General features: G+C 40.0%; 1 long non-coding RNA gene across 1 annotated transcript in view; it reads right to left on the bottom strand.

The window, feature by feature from the left end:
* LOC123961921 overlaps window positions 1-22,151 on the bottom strand; it is a 62,934-nt gene extending 40,783 nt beyond the window's left edge. The window contains exon 1 of the long non-coding RNA XR_006822805.1: window positions 22,052-22,151. This is a non-coding gene — a long non-coding RNA (uncharacterized LOC123961921). The remainder of the gene's footprint in view (window positions 1-22,051) is intronic.
* Between the last annotated feature and the right edge of the window lie 1,559 nt (window positions 22,152-23,710).

Here is a 23,710-nt window from a genome sequence, read left to right as displayed (position 1 = left end):
GTTCAGAAGCAAAACACAGGGAGCGCAGCACCCCTAAACCTAGTGTCTCTAAAACAAGTATTTACTAACAGGTGTGAGTGATCAGTGAACGAGCTTCCCCTAGCCCAAGTCTGTAGACCAACTACTGGGATCAGCCCAGGTGAGTTACCAACTCTCAGTAACACACAGATCTAACTAACACAGATATGGTTGTTTCCACTGAGGATACGCACACACAGAGTTCAAAGTTAGGACCAGCGTCGGGGCAAACTACATGGCAAAAGGTAGCTGCCTCGAACCAGCAGCAGACCAGCCTATTTGAGGCGGAAGGCACGAAGGCGGTCCTGCAGGCAGCTCGGCGATTGGAGAGGGTTGGTGCGCCGCTCCAATCAGGATCGTCGGATGTGGGAGGCGGGATCAGCCAGACTTGCCGAAGACCAGCCAATTCCCCGCCTCACAGTGTAATGCATGTAGGGAGAAACACAGCAGCAGTGACACACAGATGGCTGCCCTCGGCAGCCGTAACAATTCAGAAAGTAGAGCAGTAGAATACTCATTGGGAGCAACATTCACCACAAAATGTACCGATGCTCCCAATAGCAAAGAGGCTATACATCACTGTCATCCCAATCCTCTTTTTTTGAATATCCTATCTGCATAGCACACTGGTTGTAGAAGATTTGTCTCCAGTGGATTGCTTTGTCACTGGGTAGCTACAGTGTGCATAGACTGATAGCTGGATGAGTTAGACAAGGGTAAGGAGGCACATTAACATCGGTAAGGGATCCCGGGTTTTGTTTGTGCATTAACAATAATGTTTTTAGGGATTTCAATCTTGCTTTTTTTTCCTTTTAAATGCAAGATGTAAATATCAGTTTGAATCGTTGGCTGTTCATACATTCTGCAGCAGTGGTTCTGTTGTTGCGCAGAGAATAATTATCTAGGATACCCTTGAGCTTAAAACTCCTCAGGTATGCCCTCTGCTCTTTAGGCACCTGGGGATATGAGCACAGAGAGAACAAAGACATCTCATAAAGTATGTAAAGTTATGAGCATCACTGCTATACTGCAGTGCAATCAATTAAAGTTGCTTTTGGAGGGCTGTATTAGTCATGTTGTAACAGCCATTACAGAGTAGCTATTTTTCATTATGTTAAGTGCATGTGATTTTGTTTAGGCAAGCATCTTTTGGAAACAGGACACATCTATTATGGACAAATTTGTCCATATGAGCATCTGAAAAGATAACTCAGGCTCTGATCAGGCATCTTTGTAAAGGAAATTAGGCTATTAGTCACAGACCAAAATGCAGCCACAGATAACAGTTTGTTGTCCTTTTATTATATATAAGCCTGATATTTAGATTTAGAGTCAATTTCATTACCACTCCATTATTCAGTCTGACATGGCCTTCAGTTAGCCCCTTTCTTTGACACAGACTGCGTTAGCCAGCGTACAATTAGCATATGGCAATATTGAAAGTGCCTCTTGTTGCATAGACAGTTTGCTTGTTAAATAAGTGATTTCTCTCACACACACACACACACCCACCCACCCCTGTCCGAGTATAGGGAGAGTGATGATGAAGCAGAGATGTCCGTCTACAATTCAGAGTTGCCTTTGCTTTTCAGTATCAGGGCAAAATTAGAAGGCATTATTACTGTATAACATGGACACTTATGACACACATGGATAGAGTGTGCCAGCTTGACCTAAAGCAAGGCTGGCTTACATTTGTAATTATGTTAGCAAGCCAAGTTACCCAACTTAATAGCCAATGTTTGTCCTGCTCCATCAGGTTACTTTCTCTAGTGTTTACTCAAAATAAATAGGCATTTAACTAAAGATTCTGATAATGTGGGGGGAAAATAGCTCTGAATAGGCAGAATGATGTAACCAGTCCTGTTATAAGACATTTCAATGAAATGCAACATTTCATCTGTTTTTTTATTGTCATATTAGTAATTAAGTCAAGAGGAGGTAATGTTAATGTTCTCAAAAAACAAAAAAAATACAAAAAGGGGGATATTTTAATCTCAAAATGTTTATTTACAGAGCAATGAACAAAGACTTTATACTGGTGTATCTTATTGCTCATCTTCTTTTTATTGTATTTTTTGTGTTTACATGCCACATTAAATAGGCACAGTTTGAGTTAAAACCTCTATATATAGTACACAACGTTAGATGCTCTTCTCCTGTTTATGGGCTAAATATCCATTTGCATAACAGGAACACCCCTTGCCTCTTTGCCAGTTTGGGAATGTGACTGGCTTGTAGCCACATAGGAAACAATTTGCTTGGTAAACAAATCAGCAATCAGTAAAAGATAAATGGTTACCAGCTGGTAGAGACTGAGTTGGCAAGTCACAGTTAAAGGCACAGACATGGGCCATTATCAAATTAATTATTTTGATGTTTTGTCTTCCACAGTGGTGCTCGACAAGGTCTATCGATGAAGGTCTTAAAGGGGCCATGTAGAGTTTTCAGTGGCATCTATCAGTGAGGTTTCAGATTGCAGCCACTACGAATGCTCAAACTCACGGCTGAGCACTCTACATCAGCGAAAATAGACATAAGAGACGGAATCACAATGCTGGAAACTCAGATGAACTAATGAATGAACCAATGCAGTGTTACAGTAATATTTTTATCAGCTTGATGCTGAACTAATCCATGCTTGTTAGTAGGGGTGGAGGGGGGGGGGAGGGGGGGGAAACAATACAGCATAGTATCGCGAGATTTTGCTAAGCAATATCGTATCGTAACACAAACATGAAGTATCGATCTTTTATTATATAAATTGTACCTGAGAAGTTTGTTTTTGGCACTAACAAAATTGCTTTTTCAGTCCACAAGAAAAAGAATTTCTTTGTGGACACAATTTGAAGTTGGGAAAAAGATAAAATATTGCAATAAATTGCAATATGTTTAAAATCGCAATAATATCGTATCGTGACAAAGTATCGTGAAAATATCGTATCGTGGGGCCTCTGGTGATTCCCACCCCTACTTGTTAGCCAACATGATAGAGCTTTCACCAGAGAGGCTCAGCAATGTCAACATAGCAAAAATGTATTGGATGATAACAAAAATGGTTACTGAGCGAGACTGTATATTATAAATGAGCCACACTTTAGTAAAACAGAACAGTAATAAGTAACGTGTTTTGTTGTCCGGCACCGTTATGTACATTATGTATGTCACGTTAAGTTACAGCGACTGAGACCGGTGGAGAAGTTGTGAACCTGAGTATCAGTAAAACAATAAATCTAAATTTAATGTTATGAAGCAAACACCACTACTGGCTTGTATAAACAAATTGTCCACATTTGCTTTGTACCGTTACAACTACATTATTTTGCACTGGATAACGTTAGCAATTGGTCGGCGTTAGCTAGCAAGCTAATGTTAAATTAGAGCCAACTAAAACACAAAATCACAATATATTTCACACACTTTGCAGTAATGTTAGTTGTCTACCTGTCAAAAAGGATGAAAGTCAACTCTGGGTCGGTTTTGATATCCAAAAGAAAGCAGAGGTCTCTTGACGACTCAAGGACCTTTCTGATGTTGACCGTGTCTTGTTTTTCTCCCGACGCCGATCTGACTCTCGTTTGGCCTGATGGCCTTCAGCACATAAAACTTTGTTATTTTATCTCTTAGTTATACAGAGCATCTGATACATTTTAAACAGTTGTGCAGTTACAAATGCATTCCGTTGTCATCCTTGTGTGACACATCTGCTCGCCAATCACAAGCGGCATGCGCTTCCTGTTCTCTATGCCATTCTCTGTCTGACTTCCTGTCTGGTTCATCTGCTCTGTGCTGCTTGATGCGGCTTCAGTCAAAAATAGACTGGCAGTGAATATTGAACTTTAGCAAAACTTCAACAACAACAAAAAATTGCAATATCTGGCAGAAAAATCACAATTGGATTTTTCCCCAAATCATTCAGCCCTATTTTTAACCCATTCACAAACAGTTAAAGAATTAATTGATGTGATTTCTTTAAACAAAAAAAAACACCTACATATAGCCCCTTTAAAAGTTTGTTTAGACAGACACAGGTTTACTTTAGGCAGCACAATCTGAGGTAAAGACAGGTGTTTGCAAGTTCAATATCAGTTGGAGAGGTTTCCTGCCCCAACCTATTTTGAGGGTTATCAGTTCTAAATGCATTTTATTTGTGAGCTCTTTTTGAAAAGAGCTACTTCTATACTGGAAACTCTGAGCACGTTGTTGTTTTAAGCAAAATAAAACAACTGTGTTTTATTTTTTTCCAGGCACCACTCAGCATTGGCATAACATGCTGCTACTCAGATAAAAGACAAGTGGGTGTAACATCACAGGCTTTATGGCACGGATTGGCTTTGTTAGCTGTCCTATTATTGGAAAGAAAAAGGGACACTGTATTGTAACATGAATATGAATGGTAGCCCTATCTAATATTCTCTTATTCTATTCCATAGTCCTCACCCACACACAAAGGTCTTGTAGGCATATTGTGAATTTGATTCCATTCAATAGTATAAGCTGAATAGCTTGGCTAATATTTCTTTTGATGATCAGAAACACAGAGGGACCTGACCGACATTCATGTGTGGTCATATTGTTGGACTAATGCATTCCATTAATTCTACCAATGATCCACAGCTCAATATTTCTTTCAAATATGAATACCGTGTTTAATTTCCTATTCTTGGTGGTTTTTGATGAGAACCAGAAGACAGCTCACACAAAGAATATAAAATATAAGAAATGTACAGATGTTTGTAAAGTTTATAAATTTACAATTAAAATAATGTTCATTACTTATTTTTAATGTTTGTCATAGAGATACAGGAAATGTTGTATAAATGTGCACTTCCAAAGATGTACCATAACAGTTCTCCAAAGAGCAAAGGACAGTATGAGAACAGATCTGTGCCTTGATGAAAATGGTAAACCATGGGCCAGTCAATGGTGTACTTCTTTGGCAAAAACTTCCATCAGAGGTTAGTTAATGATGTTACTGAGTAAATTACATGATTGTGCCTAGAAATTGAAGTTAATCAGAAAATAGTCTTGTGATGGTCAAAGTTTTTACTGTGAAAAAAAATATGAATTTCACATGAAACATGAAAGTTGGTTTAACAGTCTTGAACCTGGAGAACTTTACTTTGAGATCTGTTGAGTGAGAGAAGGTCCTGTATCCTTGTGCAGTCTAAAAGTTATTAAAAAAGGGGCTATATGTAGTTTTTCAATAAAATCACGTATTTAATCAAATTTTCACTACCTTATTGTCAATTGGTTGTAGCCTCACTTAGAAATGAAGCACACACCTGTTTTCTGTTGCTTGCATCAGCCACTATTCTGCTTCTTATGCGAGGACACCGGGTCAGGATGTAGCCCTGGGTACACTCCCGGGCCTCTCTCCAACCACAGCGACAACACCGCAGCTAACAAAATGCAGTCCACTAACAGCAGTTCCTGAAGTGTGGTGCGCGCACACCTAGGGGTGCATGATCTGCCTCTAGGGGGTGCGCGACAGGAGAAATGTAATGGTGGTGTAGTAGTGTAATAACTTTACTTTTTTAATTTTTCATTAAAGCCCCCCTCCAGCCAGTTTTAACTGTCGTTTTTGGTTAACGTTCTTTCTCAAACAGAGAACGGGGGTGTGGTTAATAGTCGGACGTAATAGATTACCATGACAACCAAAAACTGACCGGCTGGAGTGTTCACTAACGATATGCTGTGTTAACATCACTAGACTGTAATGTTTAGTACACTTTACTGTCTGGCAGGAGTAGCTATTACTTACCCATGAAAGAAACTAATGTGCGCGTATCAGCTGTTATCAATCATACAGTCGATGGTCTTGTCACACACTGCACACGATAACTCCCACTACGTTTTATGGTGCGCTTACTTTACCGCGGGGGTGTGGTGGGTGCCTCCGCCGATGCATTGGTAAAATGGCCGTCAGTAAAATGCATGTTGCAGACTGTATATAAGACGGTGGCAGGTGAAAGTGCGACACGTTTTCTGTCATCCAACACCGCACGCACAAATGCCATGATGAAAATGAACAGCACACTAAACCAAGAGGAGGAAACTAAAAAATAAAGACCCTCTTTTAGCCAACTTTCTGCAATAACTATGCTAGCTAACTACACCTGGCTAACTACAACTTAGTTAACTTAGCTAACTAAACTAGAAAGACAAACCAACCATCAGACAGAGAGACCTACTGTAAGTTCTAAGTAAATTACATGATAAATTGGTTAGTTAGCTCACAATGATGTTTATCGGTTTGATCTGACTTAACGAGGCGTGACGGGGTGACAGTTTTTAACAAGGCATGACAGCGCGCCTGCGCAAGTTTGGAGAATGATGTATGACTTACGGAATTACTATAATCATACGTCACAACCCTGTTTTAACAACTAAGTAACTTTTGCAATTTTGAGCAAAAGTTTGCCAAAAATATTTGGCAAACTATGTGGGTAATCAACATTGTAAGGAAATGACTCAGAAAAATATAAAATATCATAGAAATGTCAAAATACACTGGAGGCGGGCTTTAAATAAACTTTTATTGAAAACTTTCCTTTGTTAGTTTAATTTAAAACTAAAAATGTTATCATTAGTAGTCATCTCACAAGGACTGGCTACTCGCACACCTCTTTCCCTCTCCCACTCTCTCCCCTCCCTCTCTCTCTCAGACTGAGCCATCCACGCTGGACTTACAAATCCTCATATGGATCCTCTTCTAGTCCATGTTATCCGTTTTTGAGGCTATAACAGGTTGTGATTCGTTAGAAAACAGCAGAGGGATGTTTTGAAACTTTTTTTTGTCATGAACACCCCCCCCCCCGCACAGTTCAGCACGCAGGTGAACAGTGGACTGATTGCAAAGTTTAACCATCACAGTATGCGAAGTAATAAATATATAGCGTTACATTGAGATGCAGAGTTGCAGTGAAAAGACAAAAGACAGATGCATGCTCAACCACTCATGCCGTGAGTGGGTGAGAGGAGAGCGACTGATTTAAAAGCAGTCACTTTCAAGAGTGTCACTGAGTGAAATTCTGTAGCTGTGACTTCGGGCATGTTTACACTAGTGTAACAGGGATTTTTGTTATTGTTTGGGATGTTTATTGCACCGTAGAGCAGTTGTTCTGCTGTAGATGGGGCTGCGCTAAACGAAAAAGCTCCACAAAAGCCTTTATCAAACATGTGGCTCTCTTCCTTCTCTACCTCGCTATCATCTGCTCACAAATTCCTTTTCTTATACCTAAAATTCACCAGACCGGGGCTCTCTGAGTTACGTGCATGCTACTTGTCCGAGCGGATACAGTCGGGGGTAGAGAGAGACTGTTGTGGGGCAGTTGCGTTGTCCAGCGCCAGAAACCGTAAAGAAAATAACAGAAAGTTGTGAACACTTGTCATAATTTGGGAGAAATGGACCCGTGAGAGGACAATGAAAAACGTGAATGTCCCGCGAGCTAACTGGAGGTAACCTCTGTTGCTCAGTGTTTACTTCTGTAGCCTGCAACAGCGTGCTGCATGTGATGTTGTGTTATTCTGCGCATGCGGGTCACTTTCAGGCCACGGACAGTTCAGACTGGAGTCTGATGTGGGCCACATTTAAACTATAATGTGAACTGTCAAAAAAAAAAAATCGTATCTGAGAAAAAAAGTCGGAATTGAGCATTAAGGCCTGCAGTCTGAATGTAGCCTTACTGTCAGACTGAAACGTAGCGCTCATCTTTTCGTCAGCGCCACCGCTTTCACCGTCACCTACGGTGCCTGTCACGTAGCTGTCCTTTGAAGGAGGAGAGGACGCTCGCTAATCGCTACTGTGCTGCACCAGTGTGTGGGTTAAAATCATTAACGTTAGTTGTGCATTAATCATGTGTAAAGTTTAGTAGCAGCAGTCACTCAATCAACAGCTGTCTGTCTTTGCCAAACAGGGAGACCCACAGGTCTCTGTTGTGTGCAACGCACAGACGGTCCGTAGCTGCACTTCCACATTTCTGAGTTCCGCCTTTTTATCGTTCCGTCAACATTACGTTATCAATTAACCTCTAGAAAATTGATTGACATTTGTGAAATCGATTCATAATCGTCCAAGTCCACATCGCGATGCATCAAAAAAATCAATTATTTTCCACACCCCTAATAAGCTACTGCAACTAAATGAAAAACACAACACAGAGGAAGACCCATCCACTAACCCAACAGTAAAGTTACTTACTGCGGTCTAACTGTTATAAAGTGTGACAACAATCTCTTTATTTTATTCATTATCATCCAATACATTTAGCTGTGCCCACATTGCTGAGCCTCCGGTGAAAGATACACAATAGTTACTGAAAAGCAGCAGGCGAGCCAACGCCGATGTAGCACGTTGGCTGAATTCTTCACATGTTTATTTACAGCATTAAACATTGAAATGTATATTGTAATAGGCTGTATATTAACTTATTGGGAGAAAACTGGTAGTTCTATGTAAAATCAGGCATTGAGCAACCCATATTGCCAAAATGGCATGATACTTGTTTCCCTGTAAAGCTTTGACTGTGAGATTGATAGTCAAATCAGGCTCCGCCCATCGAAGCATCAAATCTTCGACTATTCGGGGTCAGCCCTAGTTATCATGTAATGAGCATGGATTAGTTCAACCTCAAACTGATAAAAATATTACTGTAACATTGTAGTGGGAGTTTACCAGCATGTTGTATGAAGCTGTCTATAGCTGCTGCCACACTGCCTTTTTTACCAAAGTATTGTGCCAATATGCGGGTCGCTGCGCTGTTATTAATAGTCTCAGCTGGGAAAGCAGATAGTAACAGAGCCGGCATGCTGGTGTTTCAGCGTTGATTGTGGGATCTCTGTTAGAAAGCGGTTGTGTTTTGGATAATGCTTACTCATGAGTTCAAGCAAGTATAAGTACGAGCACATGCCTGGTTGTAATCTTAAAACCGCACCACTAGTGGCTGCTGAAATTTACATAATGCCCCTTAAATAGTCAGTGTTTTATTAGGAATATACTAGGGGTGCTCCGATCAATCGGTGACCGATCATAATCAGCCGATAATGGCTTTAACTAGTTTGATCGGTGGTTGCTAAAAAGGCTGATATGAAAAGCCGATCAGATTATGCAATACTCGCCAGACCAATTTTCAACGGCAACTAAAATGTTTCACTACGCTATCTGAGCGGTTTTCAAAGCTAGTTAGCACCAAAGACCTTCTCAGACAAGAAGGGATTAATGCGCCCACATAATCATTTACAATTCGAGTTGAGCAGCAATCAGACAAGTGGAGCAACACGCAAGAGCGATCATGTGAAACTGTGGCTGTCTGTGCTCATCTCACTCACACGCCACCCACAACCGGAGTTTAACAGACACATCAGACAGAGAGAGATTGATCCTTCAGTGTGAGTTTTCTGATGCAAAGAGCGGCGCCACTCAATCAGCTGACTGCATCTCTCTCTCTGTTTTTGTTACAAAACGGAGACCTTTTGCTACGTTTCCGCCTCCCGTCCAGATTAAAATCAGAAGATGTTTGTTTGAAAATGCTGCTGACCCGATGGACAAAACAGAGGACTTTATAAAACGATGACACACACTCACATTTGGCTTTGTGGGTCGGTCTTATCAGTCATGCAAAGCAAAAACACGATGCTTTACAGAGTTTTAGTTTTGGTATTTTTATTAAAATATAAGCCTAGCCTACTGTGCATGTCGCTGTATTTACTTTGCGACAACTCCCAGTCTGTTTGCCGCCGCCGTCTCTCGTACTCCCGTGTTACTTCAGTAACAGTTCTACTTCGCTGTCGGTCAATGCAAAAACAGCCTGGTGTGGTTCTTGGTCTGTACTACTTTCTTCTTTCACTAAATTATCTGCTACTGCGGAGTACACAGTCTGCTTAATGTTTACACTGGCACGCGCAAGCCCAGTGTAGCTACCTGAACGGCCACTAGGTGTGTGTTTTCAGTAGTTCTAATATAGACAGAGATCAACTCTAATAAGCAGCTAAAACGCTGCTGTGGATGGAGAAGATTGTTTTCGTTATGAAACTAAAAACGTAGCAGTGTGGATGTAGCCTCACATTACCCCACTCCTCTCTACTCCTCTCTTGTCAACCCTCCCGTTTTCCCCCAGATTCTCCCGTATTTTTCCGTTCTCACTCGATATCCACCCGTTAAATGTTTCCCCGGAAATCTCCCTTATTTTTAACCTTTATGAAATCAAATAAAAACCTTCTGGCCGCATTTAAAGTGTTTGCTACTCTCCCTCTGGTAAAGTTGGTGGCAGCATGTAAGATATGTAGACTGTGCTTCCTGCACAAGGATAAAAAATGAAAACAATCCACTGAAATGATATAAGGCCTATAGCCTACTAATGGCAAACCATATGAAATTATAATGAATATAGTAGCCTATGTAATATTAACAATTGACTGTATAATATGGAATTTACATTGTACCCTATTTTTATTTATTTAAATTTTCCTTATTTTCAAATCTCACTGAAGGCAGTTAGCCTATGACTCCTCTCTGTAGCCCTTCTCCCTCTCTCTGCTCCTCTCTCCCCCCTAAAGCCCACAGAACCTGCCTGAGCTTTCCAGAACAAAAAGCAGCTACTTCAGAGTTTATCATCGACTCATGATGCCTGTGCTCCTTTATCTGCTAAATATTTTGGCTACAGCCTTTTTTGTTGCAGTTTTTATGGTTGCAGTAAATTTATAAGATGCTGTTTGTTCTGTTTTTGTAGTTTATTCCACAGTAAAGCTATATTTGTTAAGCTATAAGATACAGTAACCAGGCAAAGGCTGCTATGGTTTAAGTCTCTAACACAGATTGAGCAGAATTTTATTACCAGTTTCCTGGTAATAAAATAAACAGTTGTCATTTCATGATACTTTATCATCCATTAACTTTAACACTTAATACATTGTTTTTAGGACCAATTAAATAAATATACAGTATACTGTATAATGCTACATGATAAATAAAAGGCTCCAAATAGACCCAGTGATCGGTATCGGCCCAAAAAAATCCTGATCGGAGGTATCGAATTGGTATCGGCAAGTCAGTCTTTTACAAAATCCGAATCGGACTTCTCTCTAGTGATAAGGCCTATGAAGCTTACATTAAAAGGCTTTACTTGGTTTTTACAGTTTCTACAGACATAGCAGGCAACTAGACGTCCACCTGTGTTTACTCTAATGATTAAAATTACTACATCTCATGCTCCATTCACACAGGGTTTGAAAGTACCTTACAGTCTCATGAGACATGATTTGTTAGAGCGCTGGGATCTCAACCTACTTGACACAAGCAAGGTAATGTGATCCAAAACAAAGCTGCTTCAGCCAGTAACCACGGCTTTGGTTCAGTCATACAGGCCCAAGTCTGATCCCAAAACACAGGCAGAACAACCCGAACCAGCATCGCAACCTAGACTGGAGCAAGACGTTTCAGATTGATAACTTTTTAATTTGTAACAAATGTATCCTTCATATCTAACATTTTAACTGTGAACTCTCTACATGACAGTAACTTTGTGTCCACTGACTGCCTGGAGGGTATCTAACAGCATTTTAATTTCATATTTAGCCAAGAAATAAATAAATTACAACAATGTGTAGCAAACATCAACAGTAAGACACATCTGATGTTCTAAGCAATGTTGTCATGCATTTATAAGATTTAGACTAACATTGCTTGTGTGCCACACTTGCTGCTAGGCGAGCATTACGACGTATGTTACATAGTGACGCAGATAGATTACGGAAGTAAAGGCTGGACAGTCGAGCTGTTTTCAGGCAGTTCAGGAGCAGTGTTTTCTGTGGGATATGGTAACTCCCTTTGGGGTGGACTTTGGGCTTTTTCACTTTGCAAACCTATTGCATGCACAAAAAAGATTTTATATAATACAATAAAGGAAAGGGAAAAAGCCAAAAAAGCTTTAATGTTGGACCGAACAAACTAATGTTGAAAAGCTGGCTATTCCCTTCTGTTGATTGTGTAGTCAGTGGTGACAACAGAGTTGATTTTGTTGGTTAGGATACACTAAAGCTATCAAACAACACATTTCATGGTAATCATTGGAGCTTCTTGAATGGGGCAGATATACTTCAAACTGCCATATTGCATCTAAAATATGCTGCTGCACTGCTGTATGTATTATGGGGTTCATATTGTGGTGAAATGAAATGCATTTAAGCAAATAAAAAGCAATGGATTCTATTTCTCATTGTAACACACAAACATGGCGGGTGAATTCTTGCAAAGCTAAATGACCTCCGGCTACGCTGAGATGGAGCCTGACATAACTGTATCACCACCCGTCACAGCCTATTTACATTTGGCCTCATGCTCAAATACCAGCAATACTATGTGACCATAATGGCTTACATTTCACCAGGCCCTGTCATAGGGAATTGCCACATCTGCAAAAGAGGCAATTATTTTTCTGTTGGGACTGTTTAGCCAGTTATGCGGATACAGTATGTCAAATGCACATCCTGTCCCTTAAGGTGGGGAAAAACAAACATGTTACCCTGCTCTTCCATGACACTTTTAGGCTTTGCTTAAAGAAATGCATTGTCTGTTTAAGAGAAGCTATAAAAACGGTCTATGAGATGTCTATCTGCAGCTTCGCAGCCTCTCTTCTTTTTTTGGGTTGGGAGGGGGGTGTAGTGAGTGGAATCTGATGTCTGTCAGAAATCAAAATCAACACTCAGAGCTAAATGGGGGGGAAAGAAAACTTGCAAATTAAATTCACCTGTCAATCCACATCTGTTTGATCCTGTCTCACTGTCAGTCTACATCAAGATTCCTTACCACATTACTTGAAGACTATAAAAAGGAGCATGCTAACGGTGTTCAGACGTGTTAGTCTGCCTCCAGCCGGCTGTAAATGGCAAAGAAAGATTTATTTCCCTTTTTGAAAAGATAAGACAAAATATGCGAGTGCCTCCAAACGATTTTCTGAATTGTATCATAGCTTATTATAAACATAGTAAATTGTCTTTATTGGCATACAAGTCATTCCTGACCTCAACTTGCCCCCTCCTATGTCTTCCTGCCTCCTCAGATGTTCCTGCCCTGCCTTGCTTGCTTCCTACGGCAAACCTGGTGTCTCATTTGATTCAGGTTTAGGCATTGAGGTTTGTAAAAAACAATATAACTCTTTTGTATCCTACATTCATTATTCCATACTCTGTACCCTCCATGATACAGTGACAGTCTCCCTCATTATATAGTGAGAATAACAACTGACAAATACTTTCAATACAAGGGCACCCTAGTTTTGTCGATATAAAGTCAACAACGTTGTGAGTAGTGAGATCCCTCCTTGCGGTCTTTTGATGGAAGGCCATAAAATATTAATTTCACAACAGCTGTCTGGGGCTCTCTGTTATTTGACGTGGGCTGTCAGCCTTCTAATAATCTTCCTGGGTTTTGTCTCATTTGTGTGTCCCCATTGAGGTGCCTGTAATCTCCTTCATTATTAATCTCACAGAGCAGAAATGTCATGCCGGCAGCCTCGGCGCACACTCATCATTTAATTCTTGTTTACCAGCTTTCCTCTTTCGCCCCAGTGAAGTCGCCCGCTACTGCCACAGCAGCATGCTTTCCCCTAAAGAATAGTCTTTTCACTCTGTCAGGAGACAGAATTTGCATTGAGATCTATAGTCTTCTCCCTGCCACACGCCCCCCTTATCATTCTCCTTATGGATCACAAAAGCCATTGTGCCGTACATCTGTGTGCGTGTGTGAGCGAGCATGTGTGTGGCAGCTGTTTGTGTGAAGATACCTTCAGAGCCCCTTGAGGAAATTTTCTAAGCTGATTTTACCCTCTTGTTGCATGTCCTACTTCCTGCGCTCCCCCATCTCTTTTCCAGATCCCCAGACTCCTGCAGCTTTAATGTGACATCACAGGGTTGTGTACCTGGCCGGGACCCCCAGTTTGACTGAATACAGATGGAGCTTGGCTGTTTGTCTGTGGTTTTTGTTTGATTTATCTGGGTATTGCGGATTGAGGCAGAGGGGAACTGAAGCAGAAGGTGACAGATAGAGATATAAGGTTTAAACAAGGAATGATAACTGTGTTGCAGGATTTGAGCCTAAAACTGATAGAGAATTTGATCAAGTTTTAGCCTCCATTAAAACAAAATTCTTATATTTTCATGTACTTAACACTTCGATGTTGAACCAGAATATAGACAGGTTTACTCAGGTGTCAGTCACATCTCTTGTCAGGGTTGGTCGATAAACGATAATCATTGCAATATAATTTTCCTCAATATAAACAATGTTCAATAAATGTTCAATTTAATTAATATGAATCATGTATTAATCAGCATTTACTTTTTTTATTAAGATATTTATTTTGTTGAGGAAAAAAATAAATTATATTTTACTGAATTTTATTTGTACATATTTTTGTGTTGAATAAAGATTGTATCATCTTCTATCTATCATCGTTGTTTTGAATGTTTTGTTAAGTGATTCACTGTTTGACAAGTGTTATGGTTATGTTATAGAGAATAGTTTCAAACCACAATTAACCGTCTGGTTTCTTCAACTTTCACTCAAGAGCAAAACTCAGCCTTTAAACTTGAAAGGAGTAATGGCTTGACATTTATCGTGATGATTATCGATTAACATTTTTGGCCATATTGCTCAGCCATGTCAGTCATATTTAAAGCTGCACTAATCAATATTAACAGTGGCTCAAATGGCTATGTATAATGTGAAAGAGGTGAGGAAGCTGATGAAGTGACAAACCAACCAACCAAAATTTTCACCCGACCCTTCAGTTCCCCTCACCTCTAACAAAGCAAATATTTGGTTTCCAGCTGCAGCTATTTTTAGTGAAAAAGCTCTAAAACAGCCACTGTAAGCTAAGCTCCCTGACCAGCATCAAACAGCAGTCAAGCTAGTGAACCTAATAAAGCATCTTTGCTACATGGCCAGATATTATTCTCAGGAGATAGTGGAGACTAGACAAGAGCTACAAGGAGAGTGAATACACTACGATAATGCACCATTTGAGTAACTGAACTTTGTACTTGTTAACTAAAAATCTAATTCCACATTACTTTTTTCCCCCTCTTTGGTCAATTGAAGTCTATTAGAGAAATGGTCCCTGCACACTGCAATGTTTGTAGCTCCTTTTGCCTTTTTCCTCACACGCTATATGCATTTACTAGGATAGTGATCACAACAGTTACCTGGTGTCAAAGACATCACACACCATCCAAACCAGATTTATGCTTCTCCACAACCAGAAATATTTGCTCTTATTGTCTTCAGTGTCCTCGTTTTCTCATTTGTCAAAAATTGGCTATTGCCTCGTTCTGCCCATCAACATCCAATTACATGTTAGTTGTATGTTTTGCCTAAAAATTACCCTTTGGATGAAAGTATGGAAACACAGGTGGTGTTGGTATGAACCCAGATATAGGATTAAGACAGCAAGCCTGTCTAGAGGTTCTGGAGGGACTGAAATCTGAGGTTGAGCATGTCTCAGAGCATACATGTGTGTACCACAGAGGCCTTGGCACTTCAGTGGGCCTGTATATTAGCACTCACCAGCTGTTCTTTGTTATATGCCAATTCCTCTTTTGTTTGCTGACAGGCTCTTTGGCAGCTGCATGTGGGATGGGTAAAGGCACCTGTCAGAAGCCTCAGTAGCTCCACAAACAACCTCACAACAGATGGAGAAAGCTGGAAAATGTGGCCTGTGTGTATTGAATCTCTTATTTTGAAATTCATTCTGCACACACAGCATTGGCACATGCCACAACGATATGGGAAATTAAGTTTGCACTGTGGGTCAGAGTGACCGTGGATCATTCATCTTTACAGTAAAGTATCTGTTTTTACAGGCACCTACGAATACTGGTTACTAAGTACACTGATTTTCCTGATAATCAAAAATCCCCCCGATTACTTAGTTTTAATAGCATGCTTATAGTACTGTAGATTACATTGTTCAACAAAACACAACTGTCATTTCTCCCTGAGCTCAAAAGTGTGACGTCACTCTCGCCCCAACCAAGTACACTCCAGTCATCCTGTATCCTTGAAACATTGTGACAAGTGACCGAAGTGTTTGCTCAAGATGAAAATACTGTATGAGAATAAGATAGTACAGTTCAACGTACAGTGAAAAGAGGAAAAGTTGTGGTTTCATATGCTTATCATACCAAAAAGTAAATTAAGCGGGTATCTTTCAGCTTGTGGTTTTCTTTATTTAACCATGATTGATCATGCACAACACATCAAGTGACCATTAACTGACCAAAACAATTTCTAGTCATGCTTGATGCCTCAACATTTCATTCGGAAATTATTACATTCTTCTTGTGTTTACACTGCTACATGATGTTGCTAACTCCCTGTACAGCTACACACTGTGGTTTCTGTTTATGCTGCATTAACCTAATCCTATATACAGTTGTTTTTGGCAATGATCATTTCCCCCCTTCACCACCACCCTCCAGTCTCCTCCTGTCTGGTTTCTTATTAACTATGTTATCGCAGCATCTCTTCTGCAATATGTATATTCCATATCTCAATGATATGTAACTGCAGGGTTATGTTCTGATTGCTGGGGAATTCAATCGGAGTCTTCAATGAATCTTTGAATGCTGCTTGGATTAATATTGGGAGCAATACAGAGAACAGAACCTGTACCACTAAACTGTATTAGCATACTACACAGTTAGGGATTTTCTTTTTTTTTTAAACCAGGGGTGTTCCTGACTGACATTCTCTTTTCATTTTGGTTTAGCACTGTAAAATTTGTCAAATATGCAGATTTGTTTTGAATTAACCAAAACTAGCAATCTGTGCACTTAACTTTATAATTTATTGAAACAAATTGTTAACACAGGCCCATAATTTAATTAAATGGAAACATGGTCTTGATTTATATGCCACGTTTGAAAGTTTCAACCACTTGTCAATAGTTGATTTTTCCTCATTGAATTACTTTTGTTTATAGTTAGCCTGCTATTTTGTTGAATAAATGCATAATTAAATTAGGCTTTTGAAAAAAAAAAAAGTAAAAAAAAAAATTGGAGATTTGTTAATCAAGTATTAAAGTAAAAAGCTCAGTGCCGGAGTTATAGAGGCGTTTCCTGCTGACTAGGTGTGTGATGTAAAGTGCTACTAGGACTACTATCAATACAAAACAGTACACAAGGAGCTCTCCTATCAATATGCAGATTTAAGAGATTGTACTAACTAATTTTTTGGGTCGATCAACAATTGCTGAAAGCACTATAGGCCAATACCGATCACTGGGTTTATTTGAAGCCTTTTATTTATGATGTAGCATTATACAGTATATTGTATATTTTATTTATTCCTAAAAACAATGTATTAAGTGTTAAAGTTAATAGATGATAAAGTATCATGAAATGACAACTGTTTATTTTATTACCAGGAAACATGGTAACAATTCCACTCCCTCTGTCTTAGAGACTTACCATAGCAGCCTTTGCCTGGTTACTGTGAACTTTTTATAGCTCAATAGCTTTCCTGTGGGATAAACTACAAAAACAGAACACACAGCATCTTTATAAATTTACTTCAACTATAAAAACTGCAATAGAAAAGGCTGTAGCCAAAATATTTAGGACATAAGGAGCACAGGCATTGTGAGTCAATGATAAACTCTGAAGTATAGCCACTTTTTGTTCAGGAAAGCTCAGGCAGGTTTCTGAAGGCTTTAAGGGGGTAGAGAGGGGAGTAGAGAAAGGGCTACAGAGAGGAGTCATAACTGTCAACTTAAATAAAAGTACAATGTAATTCCATATTATACTGTTAGTATATTGTCAATATTCTTTATAGTTACTAATGTTATATCCATTATAATTTCATATGGTTTACCACTAGTGTAGGCCTAATATTTTAGTGGGTTGTTTTCATCTATTAAATCCTTTTGCAAGAAGCACAGTCTACATCTCTTACATAGGCCTACTGCCACCGGCTTTGCCAGAGGAGAGAGTAGCAAACACTTTAAATACGGCCAGCAGATTTTTATTTGATATTATAAAGGTTAAAAATACAGGAGATTTACGGGGAAACATTTAAACAGGAGGATACAGGGTGAGAACAGAAAAATACAGGAGAATCCCGGGGAAACAGGAGGGCTGACATGAGAGTAGAGAGGAGTAGGGTAATGTTAGGCTGCATCCACACTACTAGAGCAGCGTTTTAGCTCTGTATAACTGAAAACACATCTAGTGGCCATTCACATACACTGGTTGTGCACATGCCGGTGTAAACATGAAGCAGATGGTCTATTCCGCAGTTGCAGAAGATTTGGCGAAAGGAGAAAGTAGGTTAATACAGATGAATAATCACACCAGGTATTTTTTTTGTACTGACCAACAACAAAATGGAACTGTTACTTAAAGTAATTCGGGAGTACAGAGAGACTGTGGCGGAAAACAGACTGGGAGTCGTTGCAAAGTAAATATGGCGACATGCACAGTACAAGTGTTTTTTTTTTGTTTGTTTTTTTTTACACAGAAAATTATAAAAATACTGAAACTAAAACTCTGTCAATAGCATCATGTTTTTGCTTTGCATGACTCATAAGACCGAATCAGAAACCCAAATGAGTGTCTGTGTCATTGTTTTATAAAGTGTTTGCCCAGAGGGCTGGCGGCGTTTAAACATCTTCGGAGTCGCCATTTTAATCTGGACTGGAGGCGGAAAACATAGCAAAAGGTCTTTCTTCAAAACGAAAATGGATAGAGAGAGAGGCAGTCAGCTGATTGAGTGGCGCCTCTCTTTGCATCAGAAAACTCAAACTGAAGGATCAATCTCTCTCTGCCTGATGCGCTGTGGGTCAAGACAATTCAACTCTGGTAGCGGGTGACGTGTGTGTGAGATGAGCACAACCGCATAAGTTTCACATGATCGCTCCTGCTTGTTGCTCCACTTGTCCGATTGCTTCTCAACACTCATTGTAAATGATTAATTGGGCGCATCAATCGCTTCCCGACTGAAAAGGACTTTGGTGCTAGCTAGCGTTGAAAACTGCTCAGAACCCTTAGTGAAACCATTTTAGCTGCCGCTGAAAATTTGTCTGGCCAGTATTGCATCATCTGATCGGCCTTTTTAGAGACCACCGATCAAACTAGTTAAAGCCATTATCGGCTGATTACGATCGAGCACCCATATTTTATCTATCCATCCATCTATCATCTTATTTCATGTGAAAATACATAGTTTTAACATTGTGTTTCATTTTAACACATACAGAACTAAGCAAAAGATTTAGGCCAACAATTCTGCAAAAAAAAGCTGTAAAGTAGGAATGATTTAAAAAATAGACATCTTAATAGAGTTGGGCGATCTGTTTTCATATTTTCTGATCGTGGCTACTTGAGATCACTGACTGGCGATCTGATCGCCAGGGGACGTATTACATTGCAGCAAGTCAGTGAAATGCCAAAATGTAAGAAACAGACTAATACTGTTCAATACTAATACTGCATAAGCAAGGTCTCACTCAGGCAGACATATCAAGGCAGACAGGTTTCCAGATGTGCTGTCCAAGCTCTTTTGAAGAAGCACAAAGAAACTGGCGACGTTGACGACCGTAGACGCATTGGTTGGCCAATGAAACTTACTACAGCAGATGAAAGACATCATACTTACCTCCTTTCACAATTGGAATATGTCCAACAGTGTCATCAGCTCAGAGCTTCAAAAAACTGTCTAGGGCTGCACAATTAATCTAAAATGTGCATTACATAACTGCAAAAACTGTGCGATTTAATCAAACCGTAAAAGTGTGTTAGACACTCTTCTGTGTGTGTGCGCTGCAGTCTGCTCATTATATCTGACCACACCGGGCTCTGGCATGTGCCTCTAAAAACAGATGAGCCTACTGCAATGAGAAAAATGTTTTCTGAGCAATGTGCCAGTAACCTTTAAGACAACAACCTACCGTAACTCCCTTCCCCACCTGCCGCTAATCGTTCAAAACATAGTCGGACTGCCACCAGAGCACCGAGAAAAAGACCGGTGCTCCGCTCACTCTGTGACAGAGAGACGCCAGCAGCAGCTGAAGCAGTAAGACAGAAGAAAACAGGGACAAGATAAGGAAGGTTTGGGTTTGGCTCACTGGCCATTTAACGTTAGCTGTATTGGCAGTGGCGGCTCCTGCCAAATCTCTCAGGGCGGGGCAATTAATAATAACTATCAATATTTTTTTTTGCAGTCACAGTTATTAGCGTAGCCTCTGGCATTTTACGGAGCATAAATTAGCCTAGTGGTTAGCGGACCTTTCCTCTCGCTTAACAATTACATGTATTATTTATACTGTGTCTTACTCACCGCTGGTAAAGTCACGGCATCTCCTAACACAACACCACGGTTGAATTTTCAGCCTGAACGTACATTTTCTACAGCAGCTGCTTATAGTGAGAGCAACAAGCTGCTGAGTCGTTTTCAGGTGGCAGAAGCGTGGCTCTGCTGCTGGGCACGTGACATAAACAAGTAAGTGCGAGCCCTCCCGGAACCCATAGAGATTGCATTGCAGCGGCCGCAGCTCGAAATCAAACTGCCTTTACATGAAAGTCTGAGAGAGATCTGGGCGATTTACAACCAGACTGAATTCACCCCAAAAGAGCTTTTCCCAGCTTGGCGGTGCGTCACCCTAATGAACAAGCTGCCCCTGTGTATTGGTGCCTTTTGTTGTTCAACATGTTCAACTTTTCATAAAGCGATGTGCTTGTCAGTCAGTTATCGTCAACCGACCAATCACAGCCTGGATGGGGCGGTACATTGATTGACAAGTTAGGACTTAGCATTAACAAATTCGAGACCGATGTAGAGACTCTGCATTAGACGATGTGCGCTAATATTTGCTGCTTCTAGCCACCTCTTTTGTAGAATACTCTCCCCTTGTTCTGTTTTACATCTGTTTTACTTGTTATTGTTATAAATATTGTTTAACTTTGTTCAAGTTTAGAAATACACATTTCAACATGTTAGTATTTCACCGCCTTCTTGATTATTAAGCAAGTAGACTCATACTACCATTTGTTCCATCTAATCAATATGACTTTTTGTCCAAATCGTGCAGCCCTTGAACTTTGTACACCCATCTACTGTGTGGAGATGTCTGATCAGAAGTGGCCTTCATGGAGGACATGCGGCCAAAAAGTCATACAGCCAACATGAAAACAAGGCCAAGCGACTTAGCTATTATGCATGGAAACACAGGAACTGGGATGCAGAAAAATAGCAGCAGGTGCTCTGGACTGATGAGTCAAAATCTGAAATATTTGGCTATAGCAGAAGGTAGTTTGTTTACCAAAGGGCTGGAGAGCGGTACAAGAATTAGTGCCTGCAGGAGGAATTATTCTGTGAGTTGAAACCTACCTGTATTTACAATGATAGTAAATGTGCTCATATTCTTACAAACATCTAAACCTTAAGGTGGCTGTCCGGGAGGCAGCAGCTATACATTCAGCTATCATTACTACATAATTTTAACAAACAGCAGCGTTGTAGGTGCTGAAAAAAAAAAGTGTTTCCACAATATAACCGGTGTGTCTCTACTACTGTGGCGCTGTAATGGTGACAGGGAGCGCGTCTTGTTGCGTGTTAAGTTTGTCTAGTTATATAATTGGACAGGTGCAGGAACCACTTATCAGTATTAACAACAGGAGGACTAAAATAAAAGGAACACAAATAGCATCAGACACCACTAACATACTGCATAGCCATTACAATCTTCTACCCTCAGGCCAGAGATACAATGTGTGTGTGGTATGTTGTGCTGTTTGTGGAACAGTACACGCACTGATGCTCAGCACGAATGAAGTTCCTAACGGATAAATAAGAGGTCTTTGAATTGAATTCCTTTTCAGATGTTGAAAATAATGCACTTTTATGTGTATTAAGAAGATATTTTTAGTTTTTCCATGTTCATAGCTCAATAATGGCAGCTATACACATTTGGGCTTTATTGGGATTTTACAGATTAATATGCCTTGCATGGAGCTTTCATAATGAACTTCTTATACTTACTACTCATGTAGTTATTCAATCTCTGAGAATGATGGGGTATGGGTAGGCCATATGACAACACCATTATCCCACTAGCAAACCTCTGAACTGGGTGTGTTGACTGTGGATGAAAGAAAAATATTAAGCCCTCATGAACACATCTGCCACTATTTTAACTGACTTCAAGACTGCCGAACTATACTCCTTACACAAGGAATAGGCGGGGGAATTAAGAAATGCTGCAAATAATAAATGTACTGAAATTGTCTGAATAATGAGACTTTTGATTGAGGGGGGGTTCACTATCATTTATTGTCAGCCGTGGCCCTCAGACACAGACACTATTCACAGATATCATGATTTCATTCAACCTGTCTATTCATATTCAGAAGACCCAGCAGGAGAAAAGATCAGGGAACATGTGTCTGAAGTAGAATATGCAGTAGCGTCATTGTCTGTAAGAAGCAACGCATTCTCTATCACATTACTCCGATATCAGAATGTAATGAGATAGATAGGCAGTGCAATAAAGCTCAGACAATAACCAAGTCACATCTGACATCCAGGTAGGTGTGTTTAAGTAAATATTGTAATATGAAGGCTTTGATAATCTGAGACTCGCACAACAACATACTCTGCTTCGATATCAGTGTGTATTGGAAGAACCATGCATCAGATAAAATGAGCAGAGCCGAGCGTTGGCCTATAAACTGTGTGGTAATCCTTTGAAAAGTAGCACTGATGATTCCACTGTGAGCCTCACAGATGGTCTGCTCCTCTCGATCCCTGTGCCGCCTAAAGAAATACGAGCAGTTAATGAAAATGAATGGCCAGGTCCGTGCGACCCAATTGCCAGAGCTGCTTTCATCAATACATTCAATAAAAGGAGTCACACCTCTTGCTAGGACAGAATGGACCTGTGATATAGAAACAATTAGAGTTTTTATCTTATCTGCAGCACTATAGTCTTTAGTGCTTGACACAGTGAAGCAGTTTATCTAGACCAAAGCATGAAAACCTTAGACGGGGTTGATTCATAAAGTTTGAAAATGCATCAAATTTTATAATTTTACCATTGAAATTTCTGTAAGTGTAGTAAAAACATGGCAATTATGTATTAAAGAGGTGGTATTATGCTCATTTTCAGGTTCAAAATCTTATTTAGGGGTTGTACCAGAACAGTTTTACTTGGTTTAATTTTCAAAAAACACCATATTTTCCCCTCATACTGCACATTGCTGTAGCTCCTCTTTTCAACCTATGTGTTGTACGCGCCGCTCTTGAGCTACAGAGTGATGCATCTTACTTGTACAAAATCTTTGTTGGGAGTTGCACATGCGCAGTTCCCAGGTAAGGACTGCTAGCCAATCAGAAGCAGAGAAGGGCGGGACATAAGAAACAAAGTAGTGTGATCCAATCAAAGCCACTTCAGACTGAGACCATAACCTAGCAGATGGTATAAGTTACTCAAGTCCACAACATCATTGTTCCACATCTTACCATAAACCACTACAAAAATCACCATATTTCAACTCAATTTTACATAAATATTGGCCAAACAATTTGAACGTTTGCTCAGTAGCTTTCACATCAGGTGTAACATTAGCATTATAGTTATAACTTTAGCTGTGTTAGCCAACGTTTACAACAACTCCGCACTTCAACAGTCTGTGAAGTTAC

The sequence above is a fragment of the Micropterus dolomieu genome, linkage group LG22 (genome assembly GCF_021292245.1).
Source record: "Micropterus dolomieu isolate WLL.071019.BEF.003 ecotype Adirondacks linkage group LG22, ASM2129224v1, whole genome shotgun sequence".
Taxonomy (NCBI): domain Eukaryota; kingdom Metazoa; phylum Chordata; class Actinopteri; order Centrarchiformes; family Centrarchidae; genus Micropterus; species Micropterus dolomieu.
This window is presented reverse-complemented; position numbering and strand designations above follow the sequence as displayed.